Source organism: Mobula birostris, chromosome 5, assembly GCF_030028105.1.
Source record: "Mobula birostris isolate sMobBir1 chromosome 5, sMobBir1.hap1, whole genome shotgun sequence".
NCBI lineage: Eukaryota > Metazoa > Chordata > Chondrichthyes > Myliobatiformes > Myliobatidae > Mobula > Mobula birostris.
Window position 1 is genome coordinate 80,403,331 of NC_092374.1, and position 13,182 is coordinate 80,416,512.

General features: G+C 48.8%; 1 protein-coding gene across 2 annotated transcripts in view; it reads left to right on the plus strand.

The window, feature by feature from the left end:
* Positions 1 to 13,182, plus strand: part of LOC140197794 (lysine-specific demethylase 6B-like) — a 225,974-nt gene that overhangs the window by 15,635 nt on the left and 197,157 nt on the right. For both annotated transcript variants that reach the window (XM_072258243.1, XM_072258242.1), the window contains exon 2: positions 3,478 to 3,590. The gene's annotated coding sequence lies outside the window, so the exon portion shown is untranslated. The remainder of the gene's footprint in view (positions 1 to 3,477; positions 3,591 to 13,182) is intronic.

Below are 13,182 nucleotides of genomic sequence, written 5' to 3' on the forward strand. Positions count from 1 at the left end.
GAATGGATGTCAGCACGTCACATTAACACTAAATCTCTGCACAGATACAGCTGGGTATTTCCAGTATTTTCTGATCTTTTTGACATGAACACCACAGACTTTGCCACTGTAGAGGGGAACACCACAGAAACCGGCCCTTCAGCCCATCACTTGCCTGCTGGTGTTTTTGCCCATCGGTGCTAATTCTGTTCGCCTGCATTAGGACCTTACCCATGCTTGCCTATTGAAGAGTCTATTCAAACGCCCCTTATGATTTCTGCCCAGTGCTCTGAATGTCAGAGTGAAGAAATCCAATGAAATGGCGGGTGGGAGGGGGAGTAACTATGACTCTTTTTAGTCACGTGGTACACCGTCTACGTGAGAGATGCAGCCCCACACAATGTACTTCCCACCCATGATCCTCATTTAACTCACACCAAGGCAGTATGACGAGCTGGTTTGCCTGGTGACGGTACCCTCGATATGACACCAGCACTTTGGTGCGTTTTGGTAGAACACCCTCTAAATCAACAGCAGACTGATTAGCTACGGAATGAGGTCACAGGACGCTCTATGACAGAATGTTATAGCCAAATGCCTTGTCATCTCATTAGTGAAGTGCTTTTTTTTGGGGGAGTGGGCAGCTTAAATGGTTTGGCTTTAGATGGACTGTTTCTGCGCTGTACTTTTCTATGAGTATGACCCTAAACATAGTGTGTGTATCTGATTTTCCCCATTGGATCTGGTGACTTGTTCCGGATATCAGCCACCCTCTGTGGAGGATACACAGTGTGAAGTAAAACCACCACTGTCATCTCCCCTAAACTTTCTTCCACTCTCCTGAAAGGGTTTCCTCTGATCTTGGCCACTGTGGCCCTGGGAAAATGCTGCTGGCTGTCCACTCTGTGTCTCATAATCTGCAGCATGTACCTCTATAAAGTCTCCCCTCATCTCCCTTTGCTCCAAAGAGAAAGGCACTAGCTCACTCAACCTTTCCTCATAAGACATCTTCTCCAATCCAGTCAGCATCCTGGTAAATCTCCTCTGGACCCTCTCTAAAACTTCCTCATCCTTCCTGTAAAGAGGTGAGCAGAACTACTCCAAATGTCGTCTGACCGGAGTTTTATAGAGCTGCAACATTACTCGCTGTTCTTGAGCTCAGTCCTCTGACTAATGAAGGCAAATACACCATTCACCTTTTTCTTAACCAGCCTGTCAACGTGCACTGCAACTTCGAGGCATCTCTGGACTCGGACTCTAAGATGCTCCTGTCCCTCCACACTGCAGAGAAGGGCTACTTCATGGAAGCTCACCCAGAGTGCAGGCCAGCCAGTGGCGCAGTGAGATCAGCACTGGACTCCGGAGCGAAGGTTCCCGAGCTCGAATCCAGGTCGGGCCACCCCTGAGCACGCTTTCCATCCGTGCTGGGTTGAGTGTCGAGCTAGCCACTCGGCCTCGTAAAAAATACAAGGGTCGAGTCAGGAACATTCATAATGTGACCCGGTTAATCCTGGCACCACGTGCCAGACAAAAAAAACCCAGAGTGCAGCTCCCCTCTCCATCTGTAGCCTCCGAGACTTGAGGAAAAGCCCCCATTGCACACCATGGCATTCACAACCGAACACAGCAATTTTTGCTAACCTGCCTTTCCTGTTTGTGTGCACCAGTTCAGATAAAAGTTTGTCAGCTTGTAACATAAGCACTTTTCTTAAACTCTGCACAGGTAGTGCTGGGTTCAGAATCAGATTTAGTATCACTGGCATTTGGCATGAAACTTCTTGTTATGTGGCAGCAGTACAAAATTAAAACTGTAAATTACAGTTTTTACTAAATAAAAATATAGATATACATATATAATATATAGACACATGTCCGTAGGCAGCCATCGATCTCAGGGGATCATGGGTTTGCGCCTCTGGTGGACTGTGTCCTCTCCAGGGCCCGAGCCTGAGCGGGAAGATTTGAAGAACCGGATGTTGCCCACGCAGTGGGATGCCCCTCTCCACGTCATTGCTGTAGTGCAAGGGAAGGGCAAGCACCGATACAGCTTGGCAGCAGTGTCTTCACAGAGATTGCCAGAGTGAAGTTGTAAACAACATCAAACTGCCTTAGAAACCCCGGCTCCGGATTTCTTCCTCGGTGTTTACTGCCGAAGCCTCTGCCATGGGTGGGTATGGCTGCAAGGCAGCGGAGGTTTAAAATCAGAGTTTCCCTTCTCCCAGGCAGGCTGACGTCCAAGGCTGACGAACCCCACCTGCCCGGACACACATCCACATATAATTTAATTCTTATTAAATCAAATAGGCAATACAAAAATAGGAATAATAAAAGTTATGAGGTAGTGTGCATGGTTTCAATGTCCATCCAGGAATCAGATGGCAGAGGGGAAGAAGCTGTTCCTGAATCACTGAGTGTGTGGTTTCAGGCTCCTGTACCTCCTCCCTGATGGATGCCGCCTTTTTGAGGCATTGAGGCCTTTTGGTTTCCTGATTGTTTTGATCTCATCGTGAAGTTAAACGTTGCAGAAACAGGTCATTCAGCCCATCACTTCCGTGCTGGGTGGCACAGTTCCATAGCGGTTCGCGAGGCACCTCATGGTGCCAGCTGTAAAATCGGGGTTCAATTCTAGCCACTCTCTGTAAGGCATCTGTACGTTTTCTCTGTGACTGTATGTATGTTTTTCCACCGGATTCTCCGGTTTCCTCCACATCCCAAAGACATACGGTGAGGGTCAGTAAGTTGAGGGCTAGTATGTTGACACTGGAAGCATGACGACAGTTACAGGTTGCCCCCAAGCAGTGCATTTCACTGTGTGTTTTGGTGTACGTGGAACAAACAGAGCCAATCTTAAACTTTTAACTCATCAGCGCTAACATGATGCATTCTGGCCCAGTTCGCGCTGTCAGATTCTGATGGAGATTTGTCCCCCAGTTCAGCAGAAGGCCCCCTCCCCCCAGAGAGTTTATACACAAATGGGACGGTGTCGGGGTCTGAGTCAGAGGTCGTGGATTCAAGTCCAATGCCTGGGGCTTGAGCACGAGAGGCTGGCTGCCCTGCCAGAGCACAGACAGAGCTGTAAGATTGGTTGGGCTCCCTTGCAGGTGGGGTGTTGGATCTGCTTACTGAAACCAGAGAGGGGGGGCTCGCTCATCTCCCAGTGTGGAGGGTCAACGTTTCCAACACCTCTGTGGGATTGTCCCAGTTGTAAATGGGAACCACCTCTGCTACGTAGGATCACATCAGCTATTGTTTCTCTCCATGGATGCTGTCTGGCCTGCTGAGTTCCTTCAGCATTTTGTATGTGTTGCTCTGGATTTCCAGCCTCTGTAGAACCTCTTCAGTTAAAGGTTGATCTCTGTCCCCTCCTGTGTCTGTCTCTGTCGGCCCCTGTGTCTGTCTCTGAGCCCAGGGTTGTCTAGGAGACTGGTGTTGTACAACGATGCAAGCCTCGTTTTGGTTTCCGTGCTGGGGTTAATAGTCCCTGTGTTAATTCCGCAGGTCCACTCTCGGATATCGACCGATGTGTTCGGCAGAGTCCGCCTGCTCTGCTCGGTTCTCCTGGTCTCTCCGAAGCGGCAGAAACTGGATACTGCCGGCCCCTGATCCATGAGGTAGGTGACTGTGTCTCTTGAGGGTCTGGTGATGGTGTGATGGGTAAGTCGCTGGGCTAACAACCCGGTGATCTGGGTTCAAATCCTGTCTGGGCGGCTGAGGAACGTGAAATGGTTAATGACTTGGATTCTGGTTTTTAGCTGGTGTTGGTAGCAGTGAGTCTGTTAAATCACTCTGTGGTCAACAAACCTCAGGTTTACCAGGGTCTTCAGGGTAGGGGACCTGCCATTGGGACCCAGTATGAGACAACAGACCTGGTTAAATACCTGCTATTCTGATTGTTACGTGATAGCTAGAAGGGTGTGCCACAGGGATCAGTGCTGGGTCCATTGTTATTTGTCATCTATATCAATGATCTGGATGATAATGTGGTAAATTGGATCAGCAAGTTTGCTGATGATACAAAGATTGGTAGTGTAGTGGACAGTGAGGAAGGTTTTCAGAGCCTGCAGAGGGACTTGGACCAGCTGGAAAAATGGGCTGAAAAATGGCAGATGGAGTTTAATACAGACAATTGTGAGGTATTGCACTTTGGAAGGACAAACCAAAGTAGAACATACAGGATTAATGGTAAGGCACTGAGGAGTGCAGTAGAACAGAGGGATCTGGGAATACAGATACAAAATTCCCTAAAAGTGTCGTCACAGGTAGATAGGGTCGTAAAGAGAGCTTTTGGTACACTGGCCTTTATTAATCAAAGTATTGAGTATAAGAGCTGAAATGTTATGATGAGGTTGTATAAGGCTTTGGTGAGGCCGAATCTAGAGTATTGTGTTCAGTTTTGGTCACCAAATTACAGGAAGGATATAAATAAGGTTGAAAGAGTGCAGAGAAGGTTTACAAGGATGTTGCCGGGACTTGAGAAACTCAGTTATAGAGAAAGGTTGAATAGGTTAGGACTTTATTCCCTGGAGCGTAGAAGAATGAGGGGAGATTTGATAGAGGTATATAAAATTATGATGGGTGTAGATCGAGTGAATGCAAGCAGGCTTTTTCCACTGAGGCAAGGGGAGAAAAAAACCAGAGGACATGGGTTAAGGGTGAGGGGGGGAAAAGTTTAAAGGGAACATTAGCGGAGGCTTCTTCACACAGAGAGTGGTGGGAGTGTGGAATGAGCTGCCAGACGAGGTGGTAAATGCGGGTTCTTTTTTAACATTTAAGAATAAATTGGACAGATACATGGATGGGAGGTGTATGGAGGGATATGGTCCGTGTGCAGGTCAGTGGGACTAGACAGAAAATGGTTCGGCACAGCCAAGAAGAGCCAAAGGGCCTGTTTCTGTGCTGTAGTTTTTCTATGGTTTCTATGGTTCTATGGGCTACTCAATGCTGTATCTCATTTAAAAAATTTTTAATGATCCCACCCCCCCCACATCCAATTTAATGTGCTCCCTCACACGCTCCTTCTCACACATGCTCGATTGTGATCTTGATCCTGAGCTCCCTCTCGTTCTTCACACCATGGACCTTCTTTTGGGCTGACGCGTGGACTGTGCCTGGATCGTCCACTGCCATCGGAGTCCTTCCCCCCCCCCCCCGCCCTGTGCCCCCTTCTGTCCTGGGTCACTATGGATGTCTCCAGTAGGAGATGTATGGCAACAGAACGTATCAATGCGGAAGTTATACTGTCGTGTGACAGGATTTAATACAGTCGGCAGCTGCTGGGATCTTTTGGAGGAATTCAGTGGGTCAGGCAGCACCTGGTGTAGGGAAACGACTGACGATTCAGATCGAGATCCTTCACCTAGACTCTAGGACTGAAAATTAGACCCCTGGAGATGCTGGAAATCTGAAACGAATTAAAAAAATGCCATAAGTGTTCTGCAGGCCAGGCAGCGTCTGTAGGGAGGGAGAGAGGTGGCCGATAATATTTAGGGTACAACCCTTTTGTCGGAGCTGGTCAGTTACCTTAGTTGGTTCTGCAGGATCCCGGATCTGAAACACCGATCCTGGATTCCGGAGAAGGATCCCAAGCTGAAACGCCGAACATCTCTTTCCTTTCACGGATTCTGCCTGATGCTGCGTTCCTGCAGCGGCTTATGTTGTTGGTTCATTACTGTCATGTGTACCAAGATACAGTGACAAACTCGTCTTGTACATACAGATCAGATCATTACACGGCGCACTGGGGTAGTACAGGGTACGACAGCAAAGCCGTTTGGGTGAGTACATTGACGGGGGAGTGTAGAGGGCTGTGGGACAATTGCAGGCAGACGGGACCACCTGGCTGACAGCACGGCTGACATGAATGAGTTGGGCCGAGTGGCCTGTTTCACTATTGCGTGATACTGAAGTGTGAAAGTTACCGGAAAAGTACAGCGCAGGTAAATGAGGAAGATTATAATGAGGTGGCTTGTGAGTGCAAGAGTCCATTTTCTCATACCAGATGTCCACGAAGAGTCTGATAACTGTGGGACAGAAGCTGTCCTCGAGTCTCGTGGGACGTGCTATCAGGCTTTTGTATCTTTTACCCGATGGGAGGGGGAGAAGAGAGGATGTCTGGGGTGGGTGGGGTCTTTGATGTTGGCTGCCTTACTGAGGCCGTGAGACGTGTAGACACCGTCAACGGAGGGAAGACTGGTTCCCATGGTGAGCTGAGCTACGTCAATAACTGTCTCTCGTGGTCACGGGCAGAGCCGTTGCCGAGAAGCGTGTTCTGTGTTTTTGCAAAGGATTTAAACTGGCACGTCGATATACAGAGTAGGCTAGCTGGTCCTTCTCAGTGGGTAATCTTCTGCACCGTGTAGTCGTGAGTCTTCTGCAAGAATGTATGTGTCCAGGAGTCAGAAGTGAATGGGCCACTAGCGAGTTAGATAAATGGACTCCAAGCGCAATTCATTATTCATTTGATAGCGACAGAAATGTTGGGGCAATGTAAACCTTTGGTCAGGTCTAGAGTATCGTTTGCAGTTCTGGTCACCTCATTACAGGAAGAATGTGGGGGTTTTAGAGAGGCTGCAGAAGAGATCTACCAGGATGCTGCCTGCATTAGAGGGTGTGAGCTGCAAGGAGAGGCTAGACAAATTTGGGTTGTTTTCCCTGAAGTGTCGGAGGTTGCGGGGATGCCTGACAGAAATTCATAAAGTTCCGAGAGCCACAGATAAAGTGGACGGCTGGCATCGTCTTCCCAGCATAGAAATGTCTTAATAGTAGAGGTCATGCATTTAAGGTGAGACGGGGCGGGTTGAAAGGTGAATGGGGCAAGTTTGTTTTTGCACAGAATGTGGCTGCCAGGGGTGGTGGAGGAAGCAGATACAATAGAGGCATTTAAGGATGAGCACACCAACTGCTGGAGGAACTCAGCAGGGGAAGCAGCGTTGACAGAAGCAAATGGACAGTCAGCGTTTCGGGTCAGAACCCCTGCACCTGGACTTGTTTTTGCTATCACTGGTGTGCAGGCAGAGAGGTTTTGTTTAATTGGCACTGAGGGGCTTGTTCCTGTGCTGTACTGTTGTCACGTACGTGATCGAGGAGAGTGGTCGAAGGGAGAAGATGCATCGCGGCTGCTTTCTTTAACCGTCTGATGTGACAGAGACGCTTCTCTGAAAAAGCAGCAGGTCTGTGGGCGGCTGCGACAGGAAGCTGGTGGTGTGCAGAGAAAATGCAAGGGGCAACGACGTAGCCAGTAGCCCAAAGTAGAGTCGGGTGTCCAGCCAGACGACAGGAAGGGCAAAATGTCAGCCTGTTTGATGCAAGCAAGTGTCAACAGAGCTGGAAAAGGCAAAAACCAAATCTCTTATGATTCAAATGGCTTAGTATATCTAGGCATCTAAGGGTTAGCATTAACATAATGGGCTGAAGGGTTTGTGTATGAATACTCCTTGTATTGATAATTAGTTTATTATCGGTATTGTGCATGGTAGGTCGTGATTAACCAACCTTGGGGTTTTTTGAAGAAGTGACAGGAAAAGTGGATGAAGGCAAGGCAGTGGTTATTCTCTGTGTGGACTTTGACTAGGTCCCGCATGGGAGGTTGGTCAAGAAGGTTCAGTTGCTCAGCATTCAGGATGAGGTAGTAAATTGGATTAGACATTGGCTTTGTAGAAGCCAGAGGATGGTGGTAGATGGTTTCAATGTCCAATTTTCCCTCTCAGCCCCAATCTCCTTCCTCCTCCCCGTACTCTTCCATGCCCTGACCAATCAAGAACGTATCAACCTCTGCCTTAAAAATACATAAAGACGTGGCCTCCACAGCTGCCTGTGGCAGTGAATTCCACACATTCACCACTCTCCGGCTAAAGAAATTCCTCCTCATCGCCATTCTAAAAGGACGGTTCTCTATTCTGAGGCTGTGTCCTCCGGTCTTAGACTCTCCCATCATAGGAAACATCCTCTCCACATCCACTCTATCAAGGCCTTTCAACATTTGATAATTTCCAATGAGATTCCTCCCCCGCCCCCCCCCCCCATTCTTCTGAATTCCCGTGAGTAGAGGCCCAGAGCCATCAAACGCTCCTCATGTGATAAGCCTTTCAATCCTGGAATCTATTTGTGAACCTCCTTTGAACACTTTCCAATGTCAACACATCCTTTCTTAAATAAGGGGCCCAGAACTGCTCCAGTACCAGGGGTCGGGACCCAATTCCTACCGCTGTTTGTAAGGAGTTTGTACGTTCTCCCTGCGACCACGAGGGCTTTTCCTCCAAGTGCCGCGGTGCCCGCGCACATTCCAGAGACGTGCGGGTTAGAGGGTCAATCAGTCACATAAGTGTAATTGGGCAGCAGGGGCTCGATGGGCCAGAAGTGCCATATCAGAGTGTTACTTACAGAGAAAGGGCTTTGCCCGCAGACAATGAGGCGCAAGGGCCGTAAGGAGGGGGAATCTGAGCTCGAGTCCATCTTGGGGGACTGCTAGATGTCTTATAACACTGGGACAGAAGCTGTCCTTGAACCTGGTTCTACGTGCTTTCAGGCTTTTGTATCTTCTGCCCAGTGGAAGGGGGTAGGAGGGAGGATGTTCGGGGTGGGTGGGATGTTTGATTATGCTGGCTTCTTTCCTGAGGTAGTGAGAACGTGGTTGTTTCTGGTGACTATTACTGATCCTGACTTTTCATTGCAAATTCTCCGGTTATCTTGGTGAGGTCTGAGTGGTGTCTCAGTCACACTCATTCCTGTGAGATTTCGCAGCAACAGGTAACGTCGTATGGGGAGCATGGACCAGAGTTGAGGATTTAGGTCAGAACTGGGAAATGCTTTGGTGGTTTAAGTTTAGAGGGATAAAGGGATGCCTCTTTCTCCTGGTCACGTGTGGAATGACTGTTGTACCAAGCTGTTATTGTCTGAAGTTTAATATTCTCTCCCACCCGTTCTGGGATGTGCCACGATGAGTCCACTTTCAGGGTGGAGGAACAACACCTTGTATTCCGTCTGGGTAGCCTCCAATCTAATGGCACAAACATCGATTTCTCCTTCTGGGGAAAAAATCCCTCCACTCTGCCCCCTTACTTCTTCTCACCTGCCTATCACCACCCCGAGTCTCCTCCTCCTTTCCTTTCCCCGATGGTCCGCTCTCCTCGCCTCTGAGATTCCTTCTTCTCCTGCCCTTTATCTTTCCCACCCACCAGGCTTCACCTATCACCTTCCAGCTAGCCTCCTTTTAACCTTTTTATTCTGAAATCATCCCCCTTCCTTTCCAGTCCTGAAGAAGGGTGTCAGCCCAAAACATTGGCTGTTTATTCATTTCCATAGATGCTGCCTGACCTGCTGAGTTGCTCCGAATTTCCAGCATCTGCAGACTTTCTCATGTTTATGAGTTGATTCTCTCCCACCCTTTTCTTTGTCCTTAGGTGTTCCCTCCACTTCTCCCTCCTCAGAAGGGGCTGTTAGCTGAAATTGTGCCTTATGGTAAATCATTGCAAGGCTTGGATCTCTCTGCAAAGATGTGGCAGAGAGGTTGGGGCATGCAAGAGAGAGTCTAGGGTGAGGCATATTTCTTCATCCAGGGACCCAGGCTGGGTGATATCTGGACACAGACCAGGTCGTGAACCATGCGATCAGTTGAGGAATCATCAGAACGATTCCTTTGGGAGGAGTGTGTGGGTGATGTACAGCACAGTGGGAGGAGGGAGGAAAGGAGTAATGGGGGGGGCTGTGGTGGATCAGGAGGAGAGGGAGAAGGGACACAGAGGCAACTGGTTGCCTGAAGTTGAAGAATTCAGAATGAGGTTTACTATTACTGGCACATGCCATGAAATTTGTAGTCTCGTGGTAGCAGTTCACTGCAATACGTAGTAAGAGAAAAGCGATGATGTGCAATGAGAAATATATGTTAAAAATAAATAGTGCAAAAGGAGAGGGGAAAATAGTGAGTAGTGTTCGTGGGTTCAATGTCCATTCAGAAATCAGATGGCAGAGGGGAGACGCTGTTCCTGAATCATTGAGTGTGTGCCTTCAGACTCCTGTACCTCCTCGCGAATGGTAGCAATGAGAAGAGGGCACGACCTGGGTGATTGGGTCCTTAATGATGGACGCCGCCTTTCTGAGACACCGCCTTTTGGAAATGTCCTGGATACTGGGGAGGCTAGGGCCCACGATGGAGCTGACTGAGTTTACAACTTTCTGCAGCTTTTTCCGATCCTGTACAGTGGCCCCTCTGTACCAGATGCTGATGCAACCAGTTAGAAGGCCGTCCACAGTACATCTGGAGAAAGTTGCGAGTGTCTTTGGTGACATACCAAGTCTTTTCAAACTCCTGATGAAATATAGCCAGTGCGTGCCTTCTTTATAATTGCATCAATATGTTTGTGTGCTGGACGGTAGCCTCCCCGGGGGGGGAGGGTAGCAGGTATCGTTCCTGTAGTTAAGGCTGGAGGTGATCAGCCGTGATCCCATGGACTGAACTGACCACTCCTCGTTTTTGTGTTGTCGCTATAACATCGCCTTACAGCACCAATGATCGGGGGTTCAACACCTGCCACTGTCTATACGGAGTTTGCAGGTCCGCCCCGTGACCGCGTTCTAAAGATGCGCTGATTATTCCGGGTTTGTTGGTGCTGGAAGCACAGACACACTTGCAGGCTGCCCTCAGTACATATTCAGACTCTTAGTTGTTAACATTTCACTGTTTGTTTCAAAGTACGGGTGACAAATAATAGACTAGGATTTCATTCGCTGGTGCACAGGAATGAGGGGAGATTTGACAGAGGTATACAACATTATGAGGGGTATAGACAGGGTAAGAGAAAGCAGGCTTTTTCCACTGAGGTCGGGTGAGACTAGCACTAGAGGTCATGGGTTAAGGGGTTTTTTTAGCGTGTCGCACTGGACAGTCAGCCATTCTTTCTGGCGCGTGGTGTCAGGATCGGTCTCCTTTCGGATTAACTGGGTCACGATATGAACGTTCCTGACTCGACCCTTTTTTTTAACGAGGCCGAGTGGTTAGCTCGACGCTCAACCCGGCACGGATGGAAAGCGTGCTTGCGGGGGTGGCCAGACTTGGATTCGAACTTGGGAGCCTTCGCTCCAGAGTCCGGCGCTGATCCTGTTGCACCACCAGCCGGCCGGGTTAAGGGTGAAAGGTGAAATGTTTAAGGGGAATGGAGGGAACGTCTTCACTTAGAGGGTTGTGGGAGTGTGGAACGAGCACAGAAACAGGCCCATTGCCCCATCGGGTCCATGTCAGGCATCCCACCTCTCCTGGAAGTTTCGGGAGTCTCCTGCATATTAATAGTGGCTCCCTGATGCCCGCAAATTACATACAATGTCCCAGAAACCAATTTTTTTGAGAGCGAGAGAGAGAGAGAGAGCAAGACAGCGTGTGACAGCGACCACAAGAGAGAGAGAGAGAGAGAGAGAGAGAGAGAACGAACGCAAGAGAGAGCTCACCATGGCAGAGTGTTCCAAATAAAGAAAATATAAAACATACGTCACCCCAGACTACACTAAAGTGTACCCCTGCCTAATAGAGGTCAAAAATAATGACAGTGTTGCTCGCTGCACTGTTTGCAACAATGACTTTTCTATTGCCCATGGTGGGATAAGACTGTAAGAGACATGTTAGGGTGAGTTTAACAGGTGTCATTCATTCATTAGCATAGCTAACGATATTTAAACTAGCTGGCTAGCTGCTAAGGAGCTACTGTCTTGCAGACATCCCACCTCTCCCGGAAGTTCCGTGAGTCTCCCGCAAATTGATGGTGCTACCTCCCTGAAATGAGTTTTTGCAGGGTGGAATGCCTGCCATGTCAGCCAGATCTTTTGCCTCATCCAGGGGTTCCCAACCTTTTTTTAGGCCATGGACCAATACCATTAAGCAAGGGGTCCTTGGACCCCAGGCTGGGAACCCTAGGCCTAGTCCCAACTACCTGCAGTGTCACTACCAGTAGCAGCACTGTGCTGCCTTAGTTAAGGGCCCAAACCAGGTTGTTATACTACAGAGCCTCACGCAAGGTAAAAATTAGCTTTATCCTAGTTCCAAAGAGCTGCAGGTCAATCCTGACCACTCTTGCATCCACTCACACACACAGTTCATCGCGGCCGGTTAGCCCACCAGCTCTGCACCTCGTTGGGATGTGGGGAGAGCACCTAGGGAAAGCTGACACAGTCACGGGGAGAATGTGCAGACTCTGCACGTGCAGGCACAGACGTGCACGGACCACACGCATGGACTCCCACACACTGTCTCTTGTTACATGCCCGTGTACAGTGAGATACAGGTGCAAGGGAAAACTGCCTTACAGCAGCACCATCACAGGCACATAGCAGACATCCCACCCTGCAAAAACTCATTTAAGGGAGGTAGCACCACCAATTTGCGGGAGACTCCTGGAACTTCCAGGAGAGGTGGGATGTCTGCAATAGAGTAGCTCCTTAGCAGCCAGCCAGCTAGTTTGAATAACGTTAGCTATGCTAATGAATGAATGACACCTGTTAAACTCACCTCAACATACCTTTTACATTTTAACCCACCATGGGCAATAGAAAAGTCACTGTTGCAAACAGTGCAGCGAGCAACACTGTCATTATTTTTGACCCCTATTAGGCAGGGGTACACTTTAGTGTAGTCTGGGGTGACGTACGTTTTATATTTTCTTTTTTTGGAACACTTTGCCATGGCGAGTTCTCTCTTGCGTTCGTTCTCTCTCTCTCTCTCTCTCTCTCTCTCTCTCTCTCTCTCTCTCATGCTCTCTCTCTCTTGCTCTCTCTCGCACTCGCTCTCTCGCACTCTATCTCTCGTGGTCACTTGCGCGCTCTCTCGCTCTTCTCACTCTCTATCTCTCATGGTCGCTCTCGCGCTCTCTCTTGCTTTCTCTCTCTCGCTCTTGCAGTCAAAAAAATTGATTTCTGTGATATTGTATATAATTTGCGGGCATCAGGGAACCACTATTAATATACGGGAGACTCACGGAACTTCCAGGAGAGGTGGGACGTCTGACATAGGTACAGACAACACTCAGTATGTATACATTGTACACGATGATTCTGGGAATGAAGGAGTTAACATGTGAGGAGTTTGGCAGCTTTGGGCCTGTACTCGCTGGAACTTAAAAGAATGTGGGGGGATCTCATTGAAACTACTGAATGTTAAAAGGACTAGACAGGGTGGATGTGGAGAGGATGTTTCCTATGGTGGGGGTGTCCAGAACTAGAGGG